Genomic DNA, 27,280 nt, shown 5'->3' with positions numbered 1-27,280 from the left:
CTCTCTCAGTCTTTCTCCGTAGGAGAGCAGCTCCAGCCCTCTGCTCATCCTCGTGGCCCTTTTCTAGACACATTCCAGCTCCTCCAGATCTTTCTTGTAATAGGGGCTCCAGAACTGGACACAGTGCTCCAGGTGAGGTCTCACTAGAGTGGTGTAGAGGGGGAGAATCATCTCCCTCGCCCTGCTGGCCACACTTCCTATCACTCCCTGACACCCTAAAAAAAGTCCCTCCCCAGCTGTCTTGTCAGGGGCTGGAAGGCCACAATAAGGTCTCCTTGGTTAGTTCAGGTCATCTGTCCTGGTTATAGTGTCTCCCATATTCTTCTGCACCTGCACCCTGGCAAAACATGGAAAGTTGAAAAGTCCTTGATTTCCTAGGAACAACTAAACACATCTGTGTGTTATCAGCATTCTTTTCATACCAATTGCCATGCTTAATCCAAAGCACAACACTCTGCTTGCTATTAAGAGGGACAAATAGCTCTGTTTCAGCCCAAACCAGGCCTTTCACTCTGTTTTCTAAACCATCCTGTTTTGTAAGCTGTCACATGTGACTCTCCAGAGACTGTCCTGTTCTCAAGAGGGAAATTAATCCATCACAAATCTAGCTCAGAAATGTACTTCTCCATTCAATCACTTCCCTTCTTCCAGCCCTTCTCTGCTTCTGCTCTTAACCAGGCAATTTATTTCAGACATAACATTGTCAAGCTGATCGAAGAAGACAAGGATTATTTTCCACAGTCTTGCATCATTTGAGCTCTCTTAAAGTCAGATCAACTCCAGTTTCTCCTCCTGACTGTTACCTTCTTTTTAAAGATGAATTTGGAGCAGGGTAAGTTTTGTACTTCTGCTCTTAAACTGTTTGCCTGCCGCTTATTGTCTGCTGTCTTACACTGCTCATTTGCTGGGACAGTGGAGATTTCACTCAGGAGAGCTGAGGGCTGTGGTTTTCTTCCCTCTGAGCTGGGATTGGTTTTACTTCAGTCAGGCAAAAATTTCCTCTCAGAAGCAGGAGATGTGCCACTCATTAAAATCTCATTTGTTGCTCTCTATTCTTCTTACCAACTTACTTCAGCTGGCTGCAAGTAAAAATGCTGTGAGGTATTTACAACCCCTACTTTGGAAAATGTTTTGTGGTAGGGACTGCATTTATGCAAAGCAGCCTAGTTCACAGAATCACAGCATCATTGAGGCTGGAAAAGACCTCTGAGATCATCAAGCCCAGCCTATGACCAAACACCACCACATCAGCTCAACCATGCCACCAAGTGCCACATCCAAGCTTTTCTTCAAGACCTCCAGGGATGGAGACTCCACCACCTTCCTGGGCAGTCCATCCCAGTGCCTAATCAGCCTTGCTGTCAGGAAGTGCTTCCTAATATCCAACCTAAACCTCCCCTGGAGCAGCTTCAGGCCATGCCCTCTTGTCCTGTCACAAGTTGCCTGGGAGAAGAGCCTGAGCCCCACCTGACTACAAATTTTAAGTAGTTTACAGAGGTGTTCTTGAGGTAAGAGATGAAGAGCCTCATTTACACCACACAGTAAAATGGGGCAGGTCTTTATCTTGGTTTCTCAAGGCCATAGCTCCCATACTGAAGCCTACTCACAAGGGCAGGAGTTCAGGCAGTGTAGGAATTCAGCCTCACAGCACAGACATAAATATAGCTAAGAGTGAAGGCTGCATTCATTCTGACAGCCTTTCCACATTGCAGCACCAAGAAGCCAGCTTCTATCTACTCTGATCCCGCTGGTGCTGAGTATCTCATGGATCCAGCCAGAATAACTGGGAGGAGGCTGCCCAGGGGCTTGTGGAGTCTCCCTCTCTGCAGATGTTCCAAACCCACCTGGATGTGTTCCTGTGTGATCTGCTCCAGGTGATCCTGCTCTGCAGGGGGATTGGACTGGATGAGCTTTGGAGGTCCCTTCAAACCCCTAACATTCTGTGATTCTGTGAATATTTTATTACGTTCTTATGATTCTGTAATTCTGTGATCTTAGTCCTTGTTCATCTTCAGCCATGATATTGACCAAACTCATTGTTGACAGAAGGGATGAGGTCAAATGCTCTGAGGTTATGTCTTGCCCCCTCCCTGGAGGTGTTCAAGGCCAGGCTGGATATGGCTGTGAGCAACCTGCTGTAGTGTGAGGTGTCCCTGCCCATGGCAGGGGGGTTGGAACTGGATGATCCTTGAGCTCCCTTCCAACCCTGACAATTCTGTGATTCTATCATTCTATGAGTGGCATTTCCAAAGAGCTCTCAGTGTTGGCCAACCCATGCTCTGTGGAAGCTGACCAGATGCCTCAAGGAGGACCACGAGGCCAAGCAGCAGTACTGAGAAGCTAACCAGAATGGGGGGATTGGTCCCACACTTCTGGGGAGCCACCAGGATGTAGGACAAATGGTTAGACCTTCCTTCAGGAATCTTTAGTCCAGTAGTTGCTTTTATTTCCCCATTATGTTCTGAAGGTTTTCATAAATAAAGCAGATAGCAATTGTACATGGCACAGAGGAGCTGGACAGGAGCCAAATAATTCAGTGGCAGGAGGGTTGGAACTAGATGATCCTCAAGGTCCCTTCCAACCCAAACCATTCTATGAATCTATGGATTTTGTGACTTTACCTGGACAGAGATGTCTTGATACCCTCAAGCCAGAGAAAAAGCTTGGATTCAGCACCCATCCTGGATTCAGTGAGGTTCTAGATATGAGGCTGGAACTGCTGTGATCACTTTCTCTTTTTTGAGTCCTTTTGCTTCCCTATGTGATTTTTTTTTCTTTCCCTATCTTTCCTTCTATTTTTTTCCATTCTTTTTTTCCTTCTGTGTAACAAGTTTGATTTACCTACTCAAAGGCACATCTTTCTGAACCTAGCTGTGAGCCTAGGACCAGACACACTAATAAAACTCTGGCCTAACCTGACTTGGGCACAAACATGCCAGGTTCTGAGGCTGCTGCTTGGATGCTGATGCAACCATCCTCCTCTGCAGGGATGAGCCAGTCTGCACCATGGCAGAGCTGCAGATTTTGCTACGCTGATATTTCTTTCCTTTTCTCCATCCCCTCCCTATTCTCTCTTTTCCTTCTTTCTCACTTTCTTTTGGTTTTTTCCTTTTTTCCTTTGGCCTGTTTCATTTGATGCTATGCAGGCAGGGTTTTGTAAGCAGCAGCAATTTCCACGGCACATTCAGCCAAATAAACTTTTCCTGGCCAGAGGATAGCTAAAGATCATTTAGAGTCTATAGCAGACTGTCACTCAAAGGGTTTCTGCCTTTGCATAGAAGGTGAAAAGATATTAAAAATATGATTAGAATAAACTATTTTATGCCTTTATTTATTTATTTTTTAATACCTATGGTCCTGCTCTGACAGGGGGCTTGGACTTGATGATCTTTGAAGGTCCCTTCCAGCCCTTAACATCCTATGACCCTATGATCTTGGATTTTAAATGCTTTAACTCTGCTCTTTTTCATCTCTATCTCTATCTCTATCTCTATCTCTATCTCTATCTCTATCTCTATCTCTATCTCTATCTCTATCTCTATCTATCTCTATCTCTATCTCTATCTCTATCTCTATCTCTATCTCTATCTCTATCTCTATCTCTATCATCTCTATCTCTATCTCTATCTCTATCTCTATCTCTATCTCTATCTCTATCTCTATCTCTATCATCTCTATCTCTATCTCTATCTCTATCTCTATCTCTATCTCTATCTCTATCTCTATCTCTATCTCTATCTCTATCTCTATCTCTATATCTATCTCTATCTCTATCTCTATCTCTATCTCTATCTCTATCTCTATCTCTGTCTCTGTCTCTGTCTCTGTCTCTATCTCTGTCTCTCTCTCTCTCTCTCTCTATCTCTCTATCTCTATCATCTCTATTTCTATCTCTATCTCTATCTCTCCTTCTACCTCTACCTCTGTATCATCTCCTATACCTATATCATCTTCTATATGTATCTCTATATCATCTATCTCTAACTCTGTCTGTCTCTATCTCTAACTCCCTCTACCTCTGCATCATCTTCTATACCTATATCATCGCTATCTCTATCTCTATATCAATCTCTATCTCTATTTCTATATTTATATCTATATATCTAGATCTAGATCTATATGATCTCTATGATCTCTATCTCTATATCATCTATATCTATCTCTATATCATCTCTCTCTCTCTCTCTATCTCTATATCATCTACATCTATCTATTTAAAGGTTTTTAATTGTTGACACCACACTGAGATCTCTGAACTTGCAACTCAATGCTCCTTGAACTCCTTACTGCTGCACAGTGACAGAACAATTTTCATACCTATCTCTTTACAGACACGCAGTCCTTCAAAACCCATGCAGCACCTCACACATTCTTCCTCTGCTTGGAAAACTAAAAGCCTTCCTGCCCTCTCTCTCTTTCTCCACTTCTGCCATGCCACTGCTCCAACATAATCACAGTATCCCAGTCTCACAGTCTCACAGTATATCAGAGGTTGGAAGGGACCTCCAGAGATCATCAGGTCCAACCCCCCTGCCAGAGCAGCATCACTTAGGGTAGTCTGCACAGGAATGCATCCAGGTGGGGTTGGAAAGGCTCCAGAGAAGGAGACTCCACAACCCCCTGGGCAGCCTGTTCCAGTGCTCTGTCACCCTCACTGCAAAGAAGTTTCTCCTCATGTTGAGCTGAAATCTTCTCTGTTCAAGTTTTTCTCCATTGTTCCTTGGCTTATCACTGTGCACCACACAGCAGAGCCTGGCCCCCTCCACTTGACACCCACCCCACAGCTATTGATAGACATTGATCAGATCCCTCTCAGCCTTCTCTTCTCCACACTAAACAGCCCCAGGGCTCTCAGGCTCTCTTCCCAGGGGAGATGCTCAAGTCCCCTAAGCATCCTCCTGGTTCTCCCTTGGATTCTCTCCAGCAGGTCTCTGTCTCTCTTAAACTGGGGAGCCCCAAACTGGACAGAGTATTGCAGCTGTGGTCTCAGCAGGGCACAGTAGAGAGGTAGAAGAACCTCCCCAGCCCTGCTGGACACCTTTCTTGATGCATCTCAGGATCCCATTAGCTCTCTTGGCCACAAGGGCACATTGCTGTCCCGTGCAGAACTTGCTGTCCACTAGCAAGTGGCTATCTTAATCTCTATGAGTTTGTCACTGGGAGGCAGCAAATATTCAGGAGCACAGTAGGAAGGCTGAACTCTGGAGCCTTTCTATGCAGACTCTTTTCCTCCTGTGACCTTGAACTGTGTGGTAGCACTGAGATGTAGGCCCCCCTGCTCCTGGCTGGAAGCATCTGATATGGAAACAGCAGCTGCTGCCTCTTCCATTTCACAAGAGCTGAGATATGAGGAAGGTAGTTTGCAGGAGGCTTTTGTTTTTCTCCTCCTTCTCTTTAGCTGGAGAGTCTCATGACTGTCACACAACCTGGCTGCAGGCCCACATCTGACAAGGCTGCAAAACTGTCAGATCAGGAGCAAATCCTGAACATCACTTCTCTTCAAGTGAGACACTGGAAACTGGCATTACTTGAATTATTTGGCTCCTGTCCAGCTCCTCTGTGCCATGTACAATTGCTATCTGCTTTATTTATGAAAACCTTCAGAACATAATGGGGAAATAAAAGCAACTACTGGACTAAAAATTCCTGAAGGAAGGTCTAACCATTTGTCCTACATCCTGGTGGCTCCCCAGAAGTGTGGGACCAACACCCCCATCCTGGTTAGCCTATCAGTACTGCTGCTTGTCCTCGTGGTCCTCCTTGAGGCATCTGGTCAGCTTCCACAGAGCATGGGTTGGCCAACACTGAGAGCTCTTTGGAAATGCCACTCATAGAATGATAGAATCACAGAATTGTCAGGGTTGGAAGGGAGCTTAAGGATCATAAAGTTCCAACCCTCCTGCCATGGGCAGGGACACCTCACACACCAGAGCAGGTTGCTCACAGCCACATCCAGCCCGGCCTTGAACACCTCCAGGGATGAGGCTTCCACCACCTCCCTGGGCAACCTGTGCCAGTGTCTCACCACCCTCATGGGGAAGAATTTCTTCCTAACATCCAAACTGAATTTACCCATTTTACTTTTGCTCCATTACCCCCAGTCCTATCACTCCCTGACACCCTCAAAAGTCCCTCCCCAGCTTCTTTGGACACCTTCCAGCATCTCAACATCTTTCTTGAAATGAGGAGCCCAGAACTGGACACAGCACTCAAGGTGTGGCCTGACCAGTGCTGAGCACAGAGCAGGATGACTTCCCTGCTCCTGCTGGCCACACTCTTCCTGCTGCAGGCCAGGATGCCATTGGCCTTCTTGGCCACCTGGGCACACTGCTGGCTCCTGTTCAGCTGCTGTCAACCAGTACCCCCAGGTCCCTTTCCACCTGGCTGCTCTCCAGCCACTCTGACCCCAGCCTGTAGCACTGCATGGGGTTGTTGTGGCCGAAGAGTAGAATCCAGCACTTAGACTTCTTAAACCTCATGCCCTTGGACTCTGCCCATCTGTCCAGCCTGGCAAGGTCCCTCTGTAGAGTCCTCCTACCCTCTAACAGATCCTTACCTGCCCCCAGCTTGGTGTTGTCTGCAAACTTACTGATGATGGACTCAATCCCCTCATCCAGATCATCAGTAAAGATATTGAACAGGATGGGGCCCAGCACTGGTCCCTGGGGGACACCACTAGTGCCTGGCTGCCAGCTGGCAGTGGCACCATTCAGCACCACTCTCTGGGCTCAGCCCTCCAGCCAGTTCCTAACCCAGCTCAAACAGTGGAGAGCATCAGAACCATGGCAGCCCAGTGTATGCCTGCAAGGGATATTTGAAGCAGGTAAAATGCTGGTTGGTTTGAGCAAGCAGGGAGTCTGGCAGATTCTTGTTGTATGAAAGGTTAATGAGGGGGAGAAGTGTGAAACTTGATTTATTACTAGATAACTAAAGAGGATAGAGCTGGCCTCTCAATCTAGGGGCCCTCTGATTAGATGCTAAAAATAACTGCTCAGAAGTTAAGTGCAGGAGTGGCTGTGCACTTTAGGAAACCACAGGATTTGCTCCTTTGGTGCTCAATGCATGTAAGCCACCTGGATCATTCCTTATTGATTGACCACCCCCCAGTCCCTTGGCAGTCCTTCAGTGTTCCTGCTACACACTGCCTCCCTGCAAAGCAGCTTTAGCAGCAGCCCTTGTTTCATCAGACAAAATCCTGTGCTTATTCCTTGCTCAGACTTGGTAACAATCCTGGTGATCATTAAGAACTTTTGTATTCTCACATAAGTAGTTAAACCATCTGTGGCCTTGGAAAAGAATGTGAACTGATTTCTGCAGCCCAGAAAGCCAACCAGAGCCTGGGCTGCCTCAGGAGAAGGGTGGCCAGCAGGGCAAGGGAGGTGATTCTCCCCCTCTGCTCTGGTGAGACCCTACTTGGAGTACTGTGTCCAGTTCTGGAGCCTCTATTACAAGAAGGATATGGACATGCTGGAAAGTGTCCAGAGAAGGGCCACGAGGATGAGCAGAGGGCTGGAGCTCCTCTCCTATGGAGACAGACTGCAAGAGTTGGGGCTGTTCAGTCTGGAGAAGAGAAGGCTCTGAGGTGACCTTCTTGTGGCCTTTCAGCATCTGAAGGGGGCTACAAGAAAGCTGGGGAGGGACTTTTGAGGGTGTCAGGTAGTGACAGGACTGGGGGGAATGGAATAAAGCTGGAAGTGGGGAGATTCAGGCTGGACATAAGGAAGAAGTTCTTCCCTATGAGGGTGGTGAGAGCCTGGAATGGGTTGTTCAGGGAGGTGGTTGAGGCCCCATCCCTGGAGGTGTTCAAGGCCAGGCTGGATGAGGCTCTGGCCAGCCTGCTGTAGTGTGAGGTGTCCCTGTCCATGGCAGGGGGGTTTGGAACTGGATGATCCTTGTGGTCCCTTCCAACCCTGACTGATTCTATGTGGTCAAGAGGGCCAATGTTGTGGTAATTTCAATCCACCGCAGGTATCCTGGGCTGCATCAAGAAAAGTGTGCCCAGCAAGTTTAGAATCGTAGAATCATAGAATCAGGGAGGTTCTCTCCCTCTGCTCTGCCCTGGTGGGACTAAACCTGGAATTCTGTGTCCAGTTTTGGGCTTCCCAGTTCAGGAGAGATAGGGATCAACCGGAGAGTGGCCACGAGAGAGCTACAAGGATGATTAAGGGACTAGAGCATCTTCCTTGTGAAGAGAGACTGAGAGCCCTGGGGCTCTTTAGTCCTGAGAAGAGAAAGTTGGGAGGGGATCTTATTAATGCCTATAAATATCTGAGGGGGAGATGCCAAGATGAAGGTGATGGTCTCTTTTAGGTGGAGGACAAGGAACAATAGGTATAAGGTGGACCACAGGAGGTTTCACCTCAGTATGTGGAGAAACTTCTTTATGGTGAAGGTGACAGAACACTGGAACAGACTAGGGGGAATAAAGCAAAACTAGAAATGGGAAGATTCAAATTGGATGTTAGGAAGAAATTCTTCCCCGTGAGGGTGGTGAAACACTGGAAGAGTTTGCCCAGGGAGGTGGTGGAAGTCTCATCCCTGGAAGTTCTGAAGGCCAGGCTGGATGTGGCTGTGAGCAACCTGCTGTAGTGTGAGGTGTCCCTGCCCATGGCAGGGGGTTGGAACTGCATGATCCTTGAAGTCCCTTCCAACCCTGACAATTCTGTGATTCAATGGCATTGCTGTTCATTAGTGCTGTGGAAAAGATGTGGTCAGGAATGTTTCCTGATCTTGCAGAACTACAACAGTCAAACCCAGAGTTACTAAAAAGTGCTGCAGGAACTTCTCTAGACACAGGCTGCTGGGATGGGCTGAGGTCAGATGTGATTCAGTGATGATAAACATAAAGTAGAGATGGTGACAAAAATAATCCCAGACAGCAGTGAGCTCAAAGGAAATTATTCCCACTCAGGAAGTCATCACTGGGGGCAGTGTTATGAAAAGTGTATGGATGAGCTTGGTACTCAAAGGCAGTCAAAAGACAAATGTAATTATAGAATGAGACTGGAGAACAAAAGAGAAAACAACAACAACAAAAAAAGAAAGGCAACATTACAAGAGCAGCTAAAGTACAAATCCATACTTCTGCCACAACTGCTTGAATTTTGCATGCATCTCTCATCTTTCTTTTACAGGAAGTTTTAGAACTGGTAAATCTGCAGAGAAGGACAAGTGTCTGAAGGACAGGCATATGAAATCCTTCCCACATGAGAAAGGATTAGGTAGGTTGAGGATTTTTGAGCACGGAAAAAAATAACAAATAACTGCATTGAATGAAGGGAGTATGACAGAAATGAATAAAACCAAAAGGAACATCAAGAGGAATGAATGAACACAGAACAATGCTGTCACATACTGGTCCTGCCCATAGTCTGGGCTGATGGGATGCAAGCTGGGTTTGAGATAGAAGCCTGACAGACAAGTTATTGTGTTGCTAGATTAAGATGATAAATCCCATTTCAGATGATAAATTCAATTTGTGTCTCCTGTCATTTTGTTTCAGACACCAGCCTCACTCTGGGATTGCATTACAGTGCCTGCATTTGTATATCCACTGCATATTGGTATTTCGACTGGGCAGCCTGGTCTAGTTGAGGATGGCCCTGCTTACTGCAGAGAGGGTTGGACTGGATGACCTTCAGAGGTTCCTTCCAACCCAGACCATGCTATGATTCTATGATTCTGTGATTTGGTGATTCTATGATTCTATGATTCTATGACTCTATGATTCTATGACTATGATTCTATGATTCTCTGATTCTATGACTCTATGATTCTATGACTATGATTCTATGATTCTATGACTCTATGATTCTATGATTCTATGATTCTGTGATTCTATGACTCTATGATTCTATGATTCTGTGATTCTATGACTCTATGATTCTATGATTCTATGATTCTGTGATTCTATGATTCTATGACTCTATGATTCTATGATTCTATGACTCTATGATTCTATGATTCTATGATTCTGTGATTCTATGACTTTATGATTCTATGACTATGATTCTATGATTCTGTGATTCTATGACTCTATGATTCTATGATTCTGTGATTCTATGACTCTATGATTCTATGATTCTATGATTCTATGATTCTGTGATTCTATGACTCTATGATTCTATGATTCTATGACTCTATGATTCTATGATTCTATGATTCTGTGATTCTATGACTCTATGATTCTATGATTCTATGATTCTATGATTCTGTGATTCTATGACTCTATGATTCTATGATTCTATGACTCTATGATTCTATGATTCTATGATTCTATGATTCTATGACTCTATGATTCTATGATTCTATGATTCTGTGATTCTATGACTCTATGATTCTATGATTCTATGACTCTATGTTTCTATGACTCTATGACTCTATGATTCTATGACTCTGATTCTATGACTCTATGTTTCTATGACTCTATATTTCTATGATTCTATGACTCTATGACTCTATGATTCCATGATTCAATGATTCTATGATTCTATGACTCTATGGTTCCATTATTGTATGACTCTATGATTCTATATTCACAGTCTCCCCTTTCTGCTCATAGTAGGAATGCAACCAACTTGAAACTTGAGAGTCACTCCCTAAACCATCTGTTGCAACACTGGTATCTCTCCTGAGAGCTAGCTTGAAGGTTGTTCTTAGCTCTTCACACTGAGCTGTGGGATTGACTGGTCCCCTTTGGCTCAACTCTGAGCCACTGTTGCCCCTCATCCTGTCCCTGCAGGCCTTTGCAAACAGTCTCTCTCCATCCTTCCTGTAGCCCCCTTCAGGTCCTGGCAGGCTGCTATTAGGTCTCCCCAGAGCCTCCTCTTCTCCAGGCTGAACACCCCCAGCTCCCTCAGCTTGTCCTTGTATCTGAGCTGCTCCAACCCCCTCATCATTTTCATGGCCCTCCTCTGGACCCTCTTCATCAGCTCCACGTCCTTTTTATTTTGAGGTCCCCAGAGCAGAATGCAGTACTCCAGGTGAGGTCTGAGCAGAGCAGAGTAAAGTGGCAGAATCACCTCTCTGGCAATACATTTTTTGATGCAGCACAGAATGTGATTTTCCTTCTCTGCTGCAAGCTCACACTGCCTGCTCCTGTCCAGCTTCTCAACCATCAGCACCCCCAAATCCTTTTCCTCAGGGCTGCTCTCCAACACCTCATCCCCCAGTCTGTATTGATAGTGAATGGATTCACAGAATCACCTAGGTTGGAAAAGACCTTTGAGATCATCAAGTCCAACCTCATAGCAGAGCTGCTCCAACCCCCTGGTCATCTTCATGGCCCTCCTCTGGACCTGCTCCATCAGCTCCATGTCCTTCCTATTTTGAGGGCTCCAGAGCTGGATGCAGTACTCGAGGTGAGGTCTCACCAGAGCATTGCTTGTATTCAGGCAATACTAGGAGCAGTCAGAGAATTTTCCTCATTATCACACAAGGAAAGACCTAATAGTTGGTGGTTTTTTGGGGGGCTGTGGCTGAAGGTCCTGGACTACTTGCACAGCATTTTTAAAGCTAGCCAAAGAGCTACTCCTTATGAAGTCAAAATCAATGGACAGCTCTCTTGAAGAAATCAGCAGTTCAATTCTTATCTGCTGGACTAAAAGCTGACATCAGAGCTTTTAAGAAAGGGAAATGGTATTGTAATAGGGAGAGCAACGAGACTGCTGAAAGCTGCAGAAGCTTCAGCACACTTTTGCATTGACTCTCTGTGGGCTGCATCCAATGCCCCTTTTGGCTGCTTAGAGATGACACCTGGGAATGGGAGTGTTATAGGAGAGTGGTAATACAGATGTTCTTGACAGCAAATAACAGAGAATGCTTCTGCACCCCTGCTTGAAAACATCTGTGAACATCATCCATCTGCCCCCAGTACAAATGATGGTTGTTAACAGACACCAGCAAATTTAAAGCAAAGTCTGTGTTTGGAGTCAGCAGAGCAGCATCTCATCAAAAGAGACAATAAAAGTATTATGTGCTGTAGTGGCTAGGGAAAAAATAAAGAGAGCTGTGATAATCCCTAATAACCTCATTCTTCATTACCCATTGAATTCCATGACAGTAATCGACCCAAAATAACAATTTTTTTTCTTCTTTCTTTTTTTTTTTTCCTTAAGTATAGATAACTAAGCCTAACCATGAGGTTTTGCTTGATCCAAAGAACAGCCCTGTGGATCCAAATCCAGACTAGCCCAGCACGTCACCTGGCAGTAGCAAACTGGCAGCTGGACACAGGCATCACAGGAAACATAAAACTTAAAGAAGGACACACACACACACACACACAGAAAAAAAGGGCAAACAGTTCTGGTTTGTCTGAAGCAAAAACTGTGTGTCGTCAAAGTTGAAGGGAAGCTTTGCTCTCTCCAGTTTGCAGGGATAATGGGGCCCATGTGGACTGTAGTTTGAAAAGGCTCCAGGCTGGTGGCTGCTGGTTGTCTAGAATAACTCAGGCTTGGGATCTGGGAAAGCAATTCAAGGTTACATAAGGATGCTTTTAAAAAGTAGTTTTTATAACCCTTCTGAGATGGAGGCAGACTGAGAGAGTTGGGTTTGTACAGTCTGGAGAAGAGAAGGCTCCGAAGAGACCTTACTGTGGCCTTCCAGTATCTGAAGGGGGCTACAAGAAAGCTTTTTAAGATGTCAGGGAGTGATAGGACAAAGCTAGAAATGGGGAGATTCACACTGGGTGTCAGGAAGAAATTCTTCCCCATGAGGGTGACAAGACACTGGCACAGGTTGCCCAGGGAGGTGGTGCAAGCCTCATCCCTGGAGGGTTTTGCAGCCAGGCTGGATGTGGCTGTGAGCAACCTGCTCTGGTGTGAGGTGTCCCTGCCCATGACAAGGAGTTTGGAACTGGATGATCCTTGAGATCCCTTCCAGCCCTGACAATTCTGTGATTTCTCATGATAGCATTCTGAGTTTTTCTCTGGGCTGAATTTTAGCCCACATGTGGACACACATCACTGTGAAAAGGGAGCTTTTTGTTCCTTCTTAGGCAAGACTGGGGGAAGTCAAAAATCAAATCATTGCTGCTATTCCTTGTAGCCAGAGGTTACAGGAACATGTGTAATTACATTTTCCCTCCTGCAAGGCAGTTGTGTGAATATTTGTAAGCTTATTTCTTTTCTGGTTTGACATCATGAGTGTGTAGAGCAGCATATAAATTAGACACCACATGGAAATACATAATTATGAGCAAAAAAAAAAAAAAAAGCTGAATAGTTTGGACTACTCACTCATCCTTTTATTTTTATTTTCATATATTTAAGCTTTTTCTTATTTTAAACATTTCCTGGGAGTGCTGGTTGACAACAGCTGAGGCAGCAGTGTGCCCAGGGGGGGTGGAAGGACAATGGCAGCTGGCAGCTTGGCTTGAATCAGGAAGAGTGTGGCCAGGAGGAGCAGGGATGGAATTTTGCCCTGTGCTTGGCACTGGTGAGGTCTCACCTCGAGCACTGTCTGCAGTTCTGGGCCCCTCACTGCAAGAGAGATCTTGAGGTGCTGGAGCAGGTCCAGAGGAGAGCAAGGAGCCTGGGGAAGGGACTGGAGGGAAAGGCTGCTGAGGAGAGGCTGAGGGAGCTGGGGGTGCTCAGCCTGGAGAAGAGGAGGCTCAGGGGGGACCTTCTCACACTCTACAGATACCTGAAGGGAAGGTGCAGTCAGGTGGGGGTCAGGCTCTTCTCCCAGGCAACTTGTGACAAGAGCAGAGGGCACGGCCTGAAGCTGCTCCAGGGGAGGTTTGGGTTGGATATTAGGAAGCACTTCCCGACAGAAAGGCTGATTAGGCACTGGGATTGACTGCCCAGGGAGGTGGTGGAATCAGCATCCCTGGAGGTGTTTAAAGCAAGATTGGATGTGGCACTTGGTGGCATGGTTTAGCTGCTGTGGTGGTGTTAGGTCATAAGCTGGATTTGGTGATCTCAGAGGTCCTTTCCAGCCCCAATATTTCAGTGATTCTGTGAAAATATGAATCAATTATATATAAAACACTGAGAAAATCCAGAGCATCCAGATACTTGTCCAACAGTCCTGCATGGTTTAGTGGGATAGATGTGGTAGGGATTTAACCACTTTGGGTTGCTCCTGAAGAAACATGACTATGGCAGGTAATTTGGAGAGACCCAAAGATGAAATCAGGACTGCCGAATGACAGTGAGAAGTTAATCCCCCAGGAGGAACCTTCCTTTGCAAGCAGACCAAATTTTCCATCAATTAATTTCATTCCATTAAATCTAATCACTGCTTGCTCTACTCCCATTACTTAGCTCTGGCACCGAAGCCTTCTTAATGTGGAGGCATTTAATGAAGAAAAGCTTCATTATTGTACTGCAGAGACAGCAAGAAAAGTTCTGCACAGTCTGAGCTGCAGCTCAAATTTCTTATTCTCCAGGCCCCACTGGAACTTTCACATCAGAGAGGTGCTTGTGGGATGGAGAACACATGGAAATAGTAATAATAATAGTAATAATAATAATAGTAATAATAATAATAGTAATAGTAATAATAATAATAATAATAATAATAATAATAATAATAATAGCTGCAACAATAATAATGATGCTAATACTAAACCCTAATTATTATATAAAATTATACAATAATATTATATAATATTATTACATAATAACAATAATAAATGCTGTTGCTGATGCTAAACCCTTATTATTATTATTAACAACAATAAAAATATTATTATAAAATTTATATATTTTGTATTCTATATATTAGATTTTATTATATTATTTTTCTTATCTTTATTATATTATTTTCATTATATTTGTTACATTATATTGTATTATATTATATAGAAAAATATTATACATATTATATTATATTACCCATAATTTTTATAATAATTGTATCATTTTATTATATTTGTGATTATTGGATAATTGCATATATTAACATATATCAATAATAGATATAACTAATAATGATATTGTTATTGTAAATAATAATAACAATGATAATTGTTATTATGTAATTCACGTTTCACATTTTATGTATATTATATTTTATTATATTATTTATATTATATTTATTATATTACATTGTTTTATGTAGAAAAATATTATACATATAACATATTATACATATATTTTACATATATACATATATTATTGCTGTGATCATTGGACCATTATATATAAGTATATATCAATAATAATAATAATATAGTTACTTTAAATAATAATTATAATTATTATGTAATTCATGTTTTATATTTTATATACATTATATCTTATTATATTATTTATATTATATTTATTATATTCCCTTGTATTATATAGAAAAATATTATAGATATGACAACATATTATACATATATTTTACATATATACATATATTATTGTTGTGATTATAGGATAATTATATATATTTAATATATATCAATAATAGATATAATTAATAAAATTATAGTTATTGTAAATAATAGTAACAATGATAATTATTATCATGTAACTCCTGCTGAATATTTTATAGATATTATATTTCATTATATTATTTATATTATATTTTATTATATTATTTATATTATATGCATTATATTCCATTGTATTATATAGAAAAATACTATACATATGACATTATATTACACATATATTTTACATATATACATAAATTATTGTTGTGATTATTGGATAATTATCTATATTAATATATATCAATAATAGATATAATTAATAATAATATGGTTATTGTAAATAATAACAACAATGATAATTATTATTATGGAACTCACGTTGAATATTTTATATGTATTATATTTTATTTTATGATTTATATTACATTACATAATTTATATTATATTTTATTGTATTATTTAAAGTATATTCATTGTATTCCATTGTATTCCATAGAAAAATATCATACATATGACATTATATTATACATATATTTCATTTTTTTGTAATGACATCAGTTTACTCTTATTATTGTAATTACTTTATAATTATAGATATTATATTTCTAGTTAATATATGTTATATAGTTATGTATTAATAACACATATTTAATATATAACCATGATAATAAGAACATCAAAAATCACAGCAAGAGAGACTGACCATGGGCATGTGCTGCCCAGGGAAGTGCTGGGGTTGATATTCCTGGAGGTGTTTAAGCAAAGCCTGGATGAGGCACTTAGTGCCATGGTCTGGTTGATTAGTTAGGCTTGGGTGATCTGTTGGACTTGATGATCTTGGAGGTCTCTTCCAACCTGGTTGATTCTGTGATTAAAAAATTGCTCCATTTGGGTCTTGTGTAGCTCTCCTAGATCTCAGGAAAAATCTGAATTCTCTGCATTGTCTGCACACTGAGGTTGGTTAAGATTCTCTCTGCTATACTCCAGACAGTGACTAGTCTGCTAATCTTTCTGAATCTGACCACATTTACTTACTTGTGTTTTTTTCAACAGCATTTAATTTATTTGCTATTAGTATTAATGGACAACTTCATTTGGCATGAGCTAACAAACGTCTCATGTTTCCCTACCTATGAAAACCACAACACAGAGCCAAATGAATTAATCTGGGCTGTCAGCACTTGCTATTGATTTACTCACCAGCCCAGCATGAGGATCACAGCAGGTGAAATCTCCATAGACTGCAGACTTCCACTGGAGTTGACGTAGCCACAAGCTTTTGACATATGATGAATGAGAAGTCAGGCGTGAGCAGGGCTGTCTCCAGCCTCTGGAAGGCATTAAATCAGAATCTATGGTTTGGGCTTCTCTGAAGGAGTGCTTGAGAGGTGAGACAAAGGGGTTTGTGTCCTGGTGTCATTACCTGGCTGCTGGTTTTGTCCATCACCCATTATGGTTTATCTGTTAATGAGGCTCTGCTTTAACTTCTATACTATGATAATCACACAGAATCACACAGAAGACACCTCCAAGACCAAGTCCAAGAGATCACCCAACCCTAACTAATCAACCAGACCATGGCAATAAATGCCTCATTCAGTCTGCTCTTAAACACCTTCAGGGATGTCAACCCCACCACCCCCCTGGGCAGCACATTCCCATGGCCAATCTCTCTTTCTGGAAAGAACTTCTTTCTAAGATCAAGCCTAAACTTCCCCGGGTGCAGCTTGAGACTGTGTCCTCTTGTTCTGGTGCTGGTTGCCTGGGAGAAGAGACCAACCCCCACCTGGCTACAACCTCCCTTCAGGGAGTTGTAGACAGCAATGAGGTCTGCCCTGAGCCTCCTCTTCTCCAGGCTAAACACCCCCAGCTCCCTCAGCCTCTCCTCACAGGGCTGTGCTCCAGACCCCTCCCCAGCCTTCTTGCCCTTCTCTGGACATGTTCAAGTATCTCAATGTCCTTCTTAAAATGAGGAGCCCAGAACTGGACACAGCACTCAAGGTGTGGTCTAACCAGTGCTGAGCACAGGGCAGGATGACTTCCCTGCTCCTGCTGGCCACACTCTTCCTGCTGCAGGCCAGGGTGCCACTGGCCTTTGTTTCCAATAACTAACCCCAAAAAGGTGGATGTGAGCACATATACCAGAATGAAAACTCAGTGAGGACATCAATGGATATATCACAAAAGAACTATACTGTGGTTTGGTTGTTTTGTTGTTTTTTTTTTTCCATGACTGACTTGTTATAAAAAACAGAGGTGCAGTTTCTGTCATTGGCAGTGAGCTCAGCAGAGATCAGATTATGTTCCTCAAGTTCCAGTCAGTTGTCTCCTCAAACTTTTACATTCCAGCATCCATAAAGTTTATGCTATGAAGCAAACAGATTCTACTGTTTTTTTTTCTTTCCCAAGTGTAATGTATAAGATTTAACAAATATATTCTACTTTTTTTTTTTTTTCCTTCCCCAATAAGGAATTGAGAGTATCATCCATCATACTGGATCTAGAATCATGGAATGGCTCAGGTTGGAAGAGACCTTAGGGATCATTTACTCCAACCTCCCCACCATGGGCAGGGATGCTTCTCAGCTAGACTCAGTTGTTCAAGGTCTCATCCAACCTGGCCTTGAACACCCCTAGGGATGGCATCCACGATCTCCCTTGGCAACCTGTTCCAGAGTCTCTCCACCCTTGTACTGAGGAACTATTTCATCCAACCTGGCCTTGAACATCCCTAGGGAGGGGGCATCCACAATCTCCCTTGGCAACCTGTTCAAGAGTCTCATCAACCTTGTGCTGAAGAGCTTCTTTCCAAGATCCTGTCTAAACCTACTCTCCCTCATCTTAAACCATTCCCTCTTGTCCTGTCACTAGACACCCGTATGAAAACTCCTTCTCCAACCTTCCTGTAGGGTCCCTTCAGGTATTGGAAGGCATCTCAAAGGTCTCCCTGGGGTCCTCTCCTCTCCAGCTCCCTCAGGACCTCATTGAATAGTCAGAGGAAGCTGACTTTATTGTAAATGGCAGCTTAAAGTTCCTGCTACATTTCCTTTTACATTTTTCAAACTGTCAAAGTATACAAACAAACTGAGGACTCAGTTCATGGCAAGTTCTTTGCAGAACAGGGTAAGCCCTGAAATCCAATAAGAAAAAAAACAAACAAACAAAATAAGAGAATCAGAGAATGATCAGAGTTGGAAGGGACCTGAAGGATCATCTAGTTCCAACCCCCCTGCCATGTCATAAATGTTAAATGGCAAACACTGCAAAATTATTGAAGAAATGGCCTCATTACATGACAAATGTTAGGTCTAAATGTCCCAGCTGGTCCATATGCCCTGGAGCCATGAAGCTGGCAGCACCTTGGATGCTTCCCAGAAAAAGTTTTTATGGTGCTTAACTTCATCAGGTGTGAATGCTGAATTAGCCACTGAAAAATAGTTGCAGAGGAGCTTGTGGAGGAATCACAGAATTATTAGGGTTGGAAGGGACCTCAAGGATCAGTCAGTTCCAACCCCTCTGCCATGGGCAGGGACACCTCACACTACAGCAGGTTGCTCACAGCCACATCCAGCCTGGCTTTGAACACCTCCAGGGATGAGGCTTCCACCACCTCCCTGGGCAACCTTCTCCAGTGTCTCACCACCCTCATGGTGAAGAACTTCCTAACATCCAATCTGAATCTACCCATTTCTAGTTTTGCTCCATTGCCCCAGTCCTATAACTCCCTGACACCCTCAAAAGTCCCTCCCTAGCTTTCCTGTAGTCCCCTTCAGATACTGGAAGGCCACAAGAAGGTCCCCCCAGAGCCTTCTCTTCTCCAAACTGAACAACCCCAACTCTCTCAGTCTGTCTTCATAGGAGAGGAGCTCCAGCCCTCTGCTCATCTCTTTTATCATGTCACAACCAAGCCACGAGATGAGGAATCCTTTTTCTAGTAATAACATTTGGGATTTCCCTTTCAAGGCCATTGCTCACAATTCAACCTCACAATTATTCCCCAGTTAAAAGGCAGAAGTGCAGTGCTAGAACTATTCTCGCCTTCCATGCAGCAGATGAAACTCTTCCTGTTAAACTCTTGTTATGGCTATTTGCACAGCACTCACATGCAAAATTGCTCTGGCCACTGAGCAATTAGCCTTTGGGTGGGTCTGATGTCATAATATTGTTTTAAAAGTGAGTAAGTGCTGGCTTAGGCAGTACGTGCTGCTTGGAAGGCTGCTGCTGCTGCACTTGTGTGCAGGGACAGAATGCAGAGAGATGCTGAGCAGCTCCCCCTCATTGCAGAGCCATGAGGATGCTTAGGGGACTTGAGCATCTCCCCTGTGGAATGTAATCAACTTCGTAGAGTGAGAAGTCTGTTATTAAAATGAACCACAAACCCAATTTTATTTTCAAAGAGGAAGGTAGAGTTTTCTCCAGACTAAACAGCCCCAGGTCTCTCAGCCTCTCCTCATAGGGGCTTTAGTTGTTCATTTCAGGCTTAGTAAATAATTGAGTTTTCACTTCCCTGGTAGAAAATATTTAAAAATTAATTAAAAGTTGTGGAATAAATAAATAAATAAATAAATCATGATGATAAGAACAATAATTATAATAATAATAACAATAATAATAATGATGATGATGATAACAATAATGATGATAATGATGATGATAACAACAATGATAATAATGATGATAATAATAATAAAATAATAATAACAACAATAAAATAATAATAGCAGCAATAAAATAATAATAGCAGCAATAATAATAATAATAATAATAATAATAATAATAATAATAATAATAATAATAATAATAATAATTCCATTCATTGACCTGGTTACCAAGAGGTGACTGAGCCTGCATGCTACATTGCTGTGCTCAGAGCTTCCCATTCAAGCTCTCCTTTCTTTGGTTCATCCCTTTCACTCCAACTTGAGGACTCAGAATCCCAAAACTCATTCCATTCCTTTTTTTGACAAATATTTGTCCACAGGATGAAGATCAGCTCTCTGTATCTGTTTTGGTTTCATAATAATCTCATGAACTTGAATATCTGGAGCCCTCAGTACAGGAAGGACATGGATCTGATGGAGCAGGTCCAGAGAAGGGCCAAGAAAGTGCTCAGGGGGTTGGAGCAGCTCTGCTATGAGGACAGGCTGAGGGAGCTGGGGGTGTTCAGCCTGGAGAAGAGAAAGCTCTGGGGAGACCTAAGAGCAGCCTGAAGGGGGCTGCAAGAAGGCTGGAGAGAGACTGTTTGCAAAGGCCTGCAGGGACACGGAGGTGGTTGGAGTCCCATCCCTGGAGGTTTTCAAGGTGAGGCCCAGCAGGGCTCTGGGCAACCTGATCTAGGTGAGGATGTCCTTGCTGACTGCAGAGGGGGTTGGACTGGATGCCTTTTGGAGGTCCCTTCCAACCCAAACCATTCTGTGATTCCATACCCAGTCCCCTGAGCTGGAAGATAGTGATGGGGAGCAGAATGAAGCCCCCATGTGGAGGGCCTTGAAGTTTATTTTCAAAGCAATTGTTCCATTTACCTACTACAGCTCTCCTTTAGGAGTGGCTGGAGTTGAAGCAAACTGTTCTGAGAGCTTTCCATGCACTTTCTCCTGTTGTCTCCAGCAGACAGCTGCCTCACTTCAGAAGCTGAGGAAGGAAAACCAGTGCTTAGCCACACACTGTTTAATGAAGGTCTGAGGATCATTGTTTTCTCTGTTGGAGGCTCCATCATGGAAGGATCCTGGTATTTAATTTGGAAAACACACCTACAGGATATTGGTAACTGGTAACTATACCTGGATTGGTCTCCTGCTGAGAACTCAGGGAGCTGCATTATAAAAAATACAGCATTGGATTTCCCCTTGATTTCCAGGCAAGAAAAGTTTGCCAGTACTGTGGATTAGAAGGTCTGGGGCTCTGGACTTCATGTATCCAGAGGGTGGTGCTCAATGGTTTGAAGTCCAGATGGAGAGCAGTGACAGTGGTGTCCCTCAGGGGTCTGTACTGGCACCTGTGCTGTTTAATGTTTGCATCAATGACATAGTGAGATTGGATTCACCATCAGAAGTGTGCAGATGGCACCAAGCTGAGTGGTGCTGTGGACACACCAGAGGGACAGGATGGCATCCAGAGGGACCTGGACAAGCTGGAGAGGTGGTGCCCAGGTGAACCTCATGAGGTGCAACAAGAGCAAGTGCAGGGTTCTGCACAGGGGCCAGAACAATCCTCACTGTCAATACAGAGTGGGGGAGGAGGGGATAGAAAGCAGCCCTGAGGAAAAGGACTTGGGGGTGCTGAGGGATGAGAAGCTGGACAGGAGCAGGCAGTGTGAGCTTGCAGCACAGAAGGCAAATCACAGCCTGGGCTGCATCGAAAGCAGCATTGCCAGCAGAGCCAGAGAGGTGATTCTGACACTTTGCTCTGCTCTGGTGAGACCTCACCTGGAGTGCTGTGTGCAGATCTGGAGCCCTCAATACAGGAAGGACATGGAGCTGATGGAGAGGGTCCAGAGAAAGGCCATGAAAATGCTCAGGGGGTTGGAGCAGCTCTGCTATGAGGACAGGCTGAGGGAGCTGGGGGTGTTCAGTCCGGAGGAGACTCCAGGGAGACCTAAGAGCAGCCTGCCAGGACCTGAAGGGGGCTACAAGAAGGCTGCAGAGAGACTGCAAAGGCCTGCAGGGACAGGATGAGGGACAATGGCTTCAAAGTAGAGCAGAGCAGATTTAGGCTGGGTATCAGGAAGAAGTTCTTCACTATGAAGATGGAGGTGGAAGGTGGAAGACTGGAACAGGTTGCCCAGGGAGGTGGTTGAGGCTCCTTCCCTGGAGATATTCAAGGTGAGGTTGGACAAGGCTCTGGGCAACCTGATCTAGTTGAGGATGACCCTGTTGACTGCTGGGGGGTTGGACTGGATGAGCTTTGGAGGTCCCTTCCAGCCCAGCCCATTCCATGATTCTATGAAATGTTTTTTTTTCTTTTTTCTTCCAGGCACAAATGTATAAAGGATTACATTTCATCCTGAAGCTTTGGCAGGTCACTCAGAACAAATGTTGATTATTTTTTGGTGTGTTTGTATGGACTTTGGGAAATCTTTCCCTTTTGGGCATTTCAGAAGCATCTGATCCTCACTTTCTGATGGTCTTTATAAATGACTATTTCCCTTACCTCTTCAGGGACTGAATTTCTTAGTGTTTCCCTGGGGACCTCAAATGGACTGCCCAACAAATGTGCCTCCACATCCATTTACAGACATAAACCTCATAGGTAAGAGAAAAGAATGAAGAAGAAAAAAGCAAAACATTTTTGTTGTTGTTGGGTTTTGCTTGTTTTGTTTGGTTTTTTTTTTTTTGTAGTTATAGATGGGGAAAAAACCCTTAAAAGATAATTCCTCTGCCTCCTTCTAATGGGAAACAATTTTCAGAATGTTGAACTTTTGACAGCAGGCAGCAGTGAAGATGACAAATCAGAGCAGTGCTTTCCTTAGCTCCAATCTTCCTTGTCAAAGGCAGGATTTTATTTTATACTTATTTTCAATTCCTATTCTACTGCAGTTGAATTTCTCCTCCTTAACCTTTTTCTTTTGTTTTTTTTTTCTTCCCCTTTCATTTTTTTTCTTCCCCTTTTATTATTTTTCCTACCCCTTTTTTTTCCTTCCCCTTTTATTTTTTATCCCTTCCCCTTATATTTTTTCCTTCCCCTTTTGTTTTTTTATCCCTTCCCCTTTTATTTTTTATCCCTTCCCCTTATATTTTTTCCTTCCCCTTTTACTTTTCCTTCCTCTTTTATTTTTTATCCCTTCCCCTTTTATTTTTTCCTTCCCCTTTTATTTTTTTCCTTCCCCTTTTATTTTTTATCCCTTCCCCTTATATTTTTTCCTTGCCCTTTTAGTTTTTTCCTTCCTCTTTTATTTTTTCCTTCCCCTTCTATGTTTTATCCCTTCCCCTTTTATTTTTTCCTTCCCCTTTTATTTTTTTATCCCTTCTCCATTCATTTTTTCCTTCCCCTTTTATTTTTTCCTTCCCCTTTTACATTTCCTTCCTCTTTTATTTTTTATCCTTTCCCCTTTTATTTTTTCCCTTCCCCTTTTACTTTTCCTTCCCCTTTTATTTTTTTTTCCTTCCCCTTTTATTTTTTTCCCCTTCTGACTCTTTTCAATTTCTCCTGAGGTCCTTAATATTTTTTCCCTAGCACCAAGTTGAATTTCTTCAGCTGTGATAGAACAGCACAATCCTCAATTCTGGCAGCATAATCTACCTTGATATTGGTTTGTAACAGCCTGTGAGCAGGTGATGGAGCTCCTAAGAGTAAAGCTTCCTTCCTTTGTTGTTCTTTTGAAGCTGTTGGAGGCAGTTTTGGAGCAGGAGCAGCAGAATTTGGATGGATCTGGCAGTATTATCACCCTTCTAAAGGAAAGGTTGCAGTCAATTCCTGTTCCAAGCCTGAAAGCGACTTTGGGAGAGAGGAGCTGGTGGAAGTTGGGATCCTGGGTCCAGTTTTGTTCAATGTCTTTATCAACCACCTGGCTGAGGGCATTGAGAGTACCCTCAGCAAGTTCTGATGGTACAAAACTGGGGGGTGGCTGACACCTGTCAGGCTGTGCTGGCATCCAACCAGAGCTGGACAGGCTGAGAGCTGGCTGCAGGCAAACCTCAGGGAGTTCAATAAGGACAAGTGCAGGGTCCTGCATCTGGGGAGGAATAACAGCAGGCACCAGGACAGGTTAGAGGCTGCCCTGCTGGAGAGCAGCTCCACAGAGAAAGACCTTGGAGTGCTGGTGGACAGCAAGTTCTGCATGGGACAGCAATGTGCCCTTGTGGCCAAGAGAGCCAATGGGATCCTGGGGTGCAGCAAGAAAAGGGGAGATCTAATCCTGTCATGCAGCTGGACACAGCTGTCCCCAGTGCTTAAAGAAATGTTGGTGAAGTATGAAACAACAAAAAAATAAAAGGTGCAAAGAGCAAAAAGATACAGAATCACAGAGTCACAGAAACATTCAGGTTGGGAAAAACCCTCAGGATCACCAAGTCCAACCCACAACCCTACTCTACAAGGGTCACCCCTAAACCACAGCCCCAAGCACCACAGCCAAACCACCTGGAAACACATCCAGGCTTGGGGACTCCACCACCTCCCTGGGCAGCACATTCCAATCCCTGACCACTCTTGCTGGGACAAAATGTTTCCTAATGTCCGGTCTAAACGTACCCAGTCCATTGCCTCTTGTACTTAAATTGGAGGGGCAGTGACACAGACCCACTTTAATGTCTTGCAGAATCAGAGAGGCGTTGCTTTTCTCATGTCTAGCACAGCACTTGCTATACTTTAAAAAGTAGATTACCCAGGCTTATGCTTCAGCGAGGTCAGATAAAAATGCCTCCATCCGTATTCAGTGAAGCAGAGTGGATTCAGTTGGTGCAGCACTGGAGAGTGGCCTGGGGAATGACTGCAAAACCTCCAATGTTTCTACTAATGGAAGAAAAATATCAAACAGCACAAAAACAATATTCAAAGTTTCACCTAATTTCCCAGGATCACAGAATGTTAGGAGCTGGAAAGGATTTTGAAAGCTCATCCAGTCCAATCCCCCTGCCAGAGCAGGATCACCTAGAGCAGATCATACAGGAACACATCCAGCTGGGGTTGGAATATCTCCACAGAGGGAGACTCCACAACCCCCCCGGGCAGCCTCCAACAGGCTTCTGTCACCCCCACAGGGAAAAAAATTCTTCCTTCTGTTTTCATGGAACTTCCTATGGCTCAGCTTCCACCACTGCCCCTTGTGCTGGCATTGGGCATCACCCAGCAGAGCCTGGCTCCAGCCTCTGGGCACTCCCCCTGCACATCTTTAGCACCAGCAAGGAGCTCACCTCTCAGGCTCCTCCTCTCCAAGCTCCAGAGCCCTCAGCTCTCTCAGGCTCTCCTCATAAGGAAGATCTTCCACTGCCTTCATCATTTCTGTGGCTCTGTGCTGGACTCTTTCGAACAGTTCCTTGAGATCCTTCCTGAACTGAGGGACCCAGAACTGGACACAATATTACAGATGCAGCCTCACCAGGGCAGAGTAGAGGGGGAGGAGAATCTCTCTCGACCAAATTTGTATCCTGAATGGACATCAAACAAAGGCACTGCTAAAATTCCTTGATTTATTTTATTTTTCCTCCCACAAGATGTGGTGCTTTTTAGAATAACAATACTCTGAAACCTTGCTTGGAATACAGTTTGCATGCATGCAAAGAACACAGAATCATAGAATGCTCTGGGCTGGTAGGAACCTCCAAAGCTCATCCAGTCTGACCTCTCTGCACTCAGCAGGGACATCCCCAACTACATCAGGTTGCCCAGGGTCTTGTTCAGCCTCACCTTGAAGATCTCCAGGGATGGAGCCTCAACCACAGCCCTGGGCAACCTGTTCCAGTGTTCTACCACCTTCATAGTGAAGAACTTCTTCCTAACATCCAATCTAAATCTGCTCTGCTCTAGTTCGAAGCCATTGTCCCTCGTCCTGTCACTGCAGCCCTTTGCAAACAGTCTCTCTCCAGCCTTCCTGTAGCCCCCTTCAGGTCCTAGCAGGCTGCTCTTAGGTCTCCCTGGAGCCTTCTCCTCTCCAGGCTGAACACCCCCAGCTCCCTCAGCCTGTCCTCATAGCAGAGCTCCAACCCCCTCAGCATTTTTGTGGTCCTATTCTGGACCCTCTCCATCAGCTCCATGTCCTTCCTGTATTGAGGGCTCCAGAGGTGTACACAGTACTCCAGGTGAGGTCTTGCTAGAGCAAAGTGTCAGAATCACCTCTCTGGCTCTGCTGGCAATGCTGCTTTGGATGCAGCCCAGGCTGTGATTTGCCTTCTGTGCTGCAAGCTCACACTGCCTGCTCCTGTCCAGCTTCTCACACATAACACAACATAACACAACACAACACAACACAACACAACACAACACAACACAACACAACACAACACAACACATAACACATAACATAAAACATAACATAAAACATAACATAACATAAAACATAATATAACATAACACAACACAACCATTCAGTGCTTGGATTGAGAAACTGGAACCTTGTAATTTTGAAACTCAATCTTAAATAACAAACAGTGGCAGAAAAAAAAATAAGACAACAACAACAACAACAAAAAACCTCAAACCAAATTAATAAACCTGAACTTACTGGAATTCTCACAGTGAGAGAAAGGTTTGTGTGAAAAGAGAAACTAGATAAAAAAAAAAAAAGTAGAAAAAGGTTGTTTTTGTTAATCTGCAAGTAGAAAATGATTTGTTTTAATTGTTCACTTAAAAGGCTGCCAGCTTCCTCTAATGAAAATAAATGCATCGTGGATTAGTTGAATTAGCCACCACAAGTGTAGGCTGGAGAGCTTTAAACTACAAGAACAGAACATTGTCCTTCAGAGCAACCAGTAAATTAGCTGCTAATTAATGCTGTCAGCAAAGCCCAGCAGGCAGGGGTGCCCTGGAAGTGGTGGCATTGCCAAGGTTCTATCAGCAGGAAAATAAGGGCAGGTGTAAATGTGAAGTTTGATGGAGGTTAATGAAGGAGTTAGTGGCAATGGACCAAATTGCCTTTTCCCCCAGGTAACCTCAGGGAATTGAGTGTAAATCCTGGACAAGGTTCACTAGCAGCCTTGCAGGAAAACCTGAGCTGGACCAAAATGCTGCTTGTTCCCTGGGAAAAAAAGCTTTAGGGATGGCAGTGATGAAGTCTCGTTGCGCGGCCCCCTAGGAGAGAATCACATCCATGATACTTATGGCTGTAAATGAGTTTGAGCCAGGCTCCACAGCTGGAATAATTTCTTCTCCAGAGGTGGTGGTGGTGAATTGCAATATAGGAATATAATTACCTTATGAAAACTCACAAGTCTGCAACTTCTAATGTTTTCTCACCTACAGGCAAGAAGAAAGAAGAAA

Source organism: Indicator indicator, chromosome 2, assembly GCF_027791375.1.
Source record: "Indicator indicator isolate 239-I01 chromosome 2, UM_Iind_1.1, whole genome shotgun sequence".
NCBI classification, from domain to species: domain Eukaryota; kingdom Metazoa; phylum Chordata; class Aves; order Piciformes; family Indicatoridae; genus Indicator; species Indicator indicator.
The sequence above is the reverse complement of the archived record's forward strand: the minus strand, read 5'-3'. Positions refer to the sequence as shown.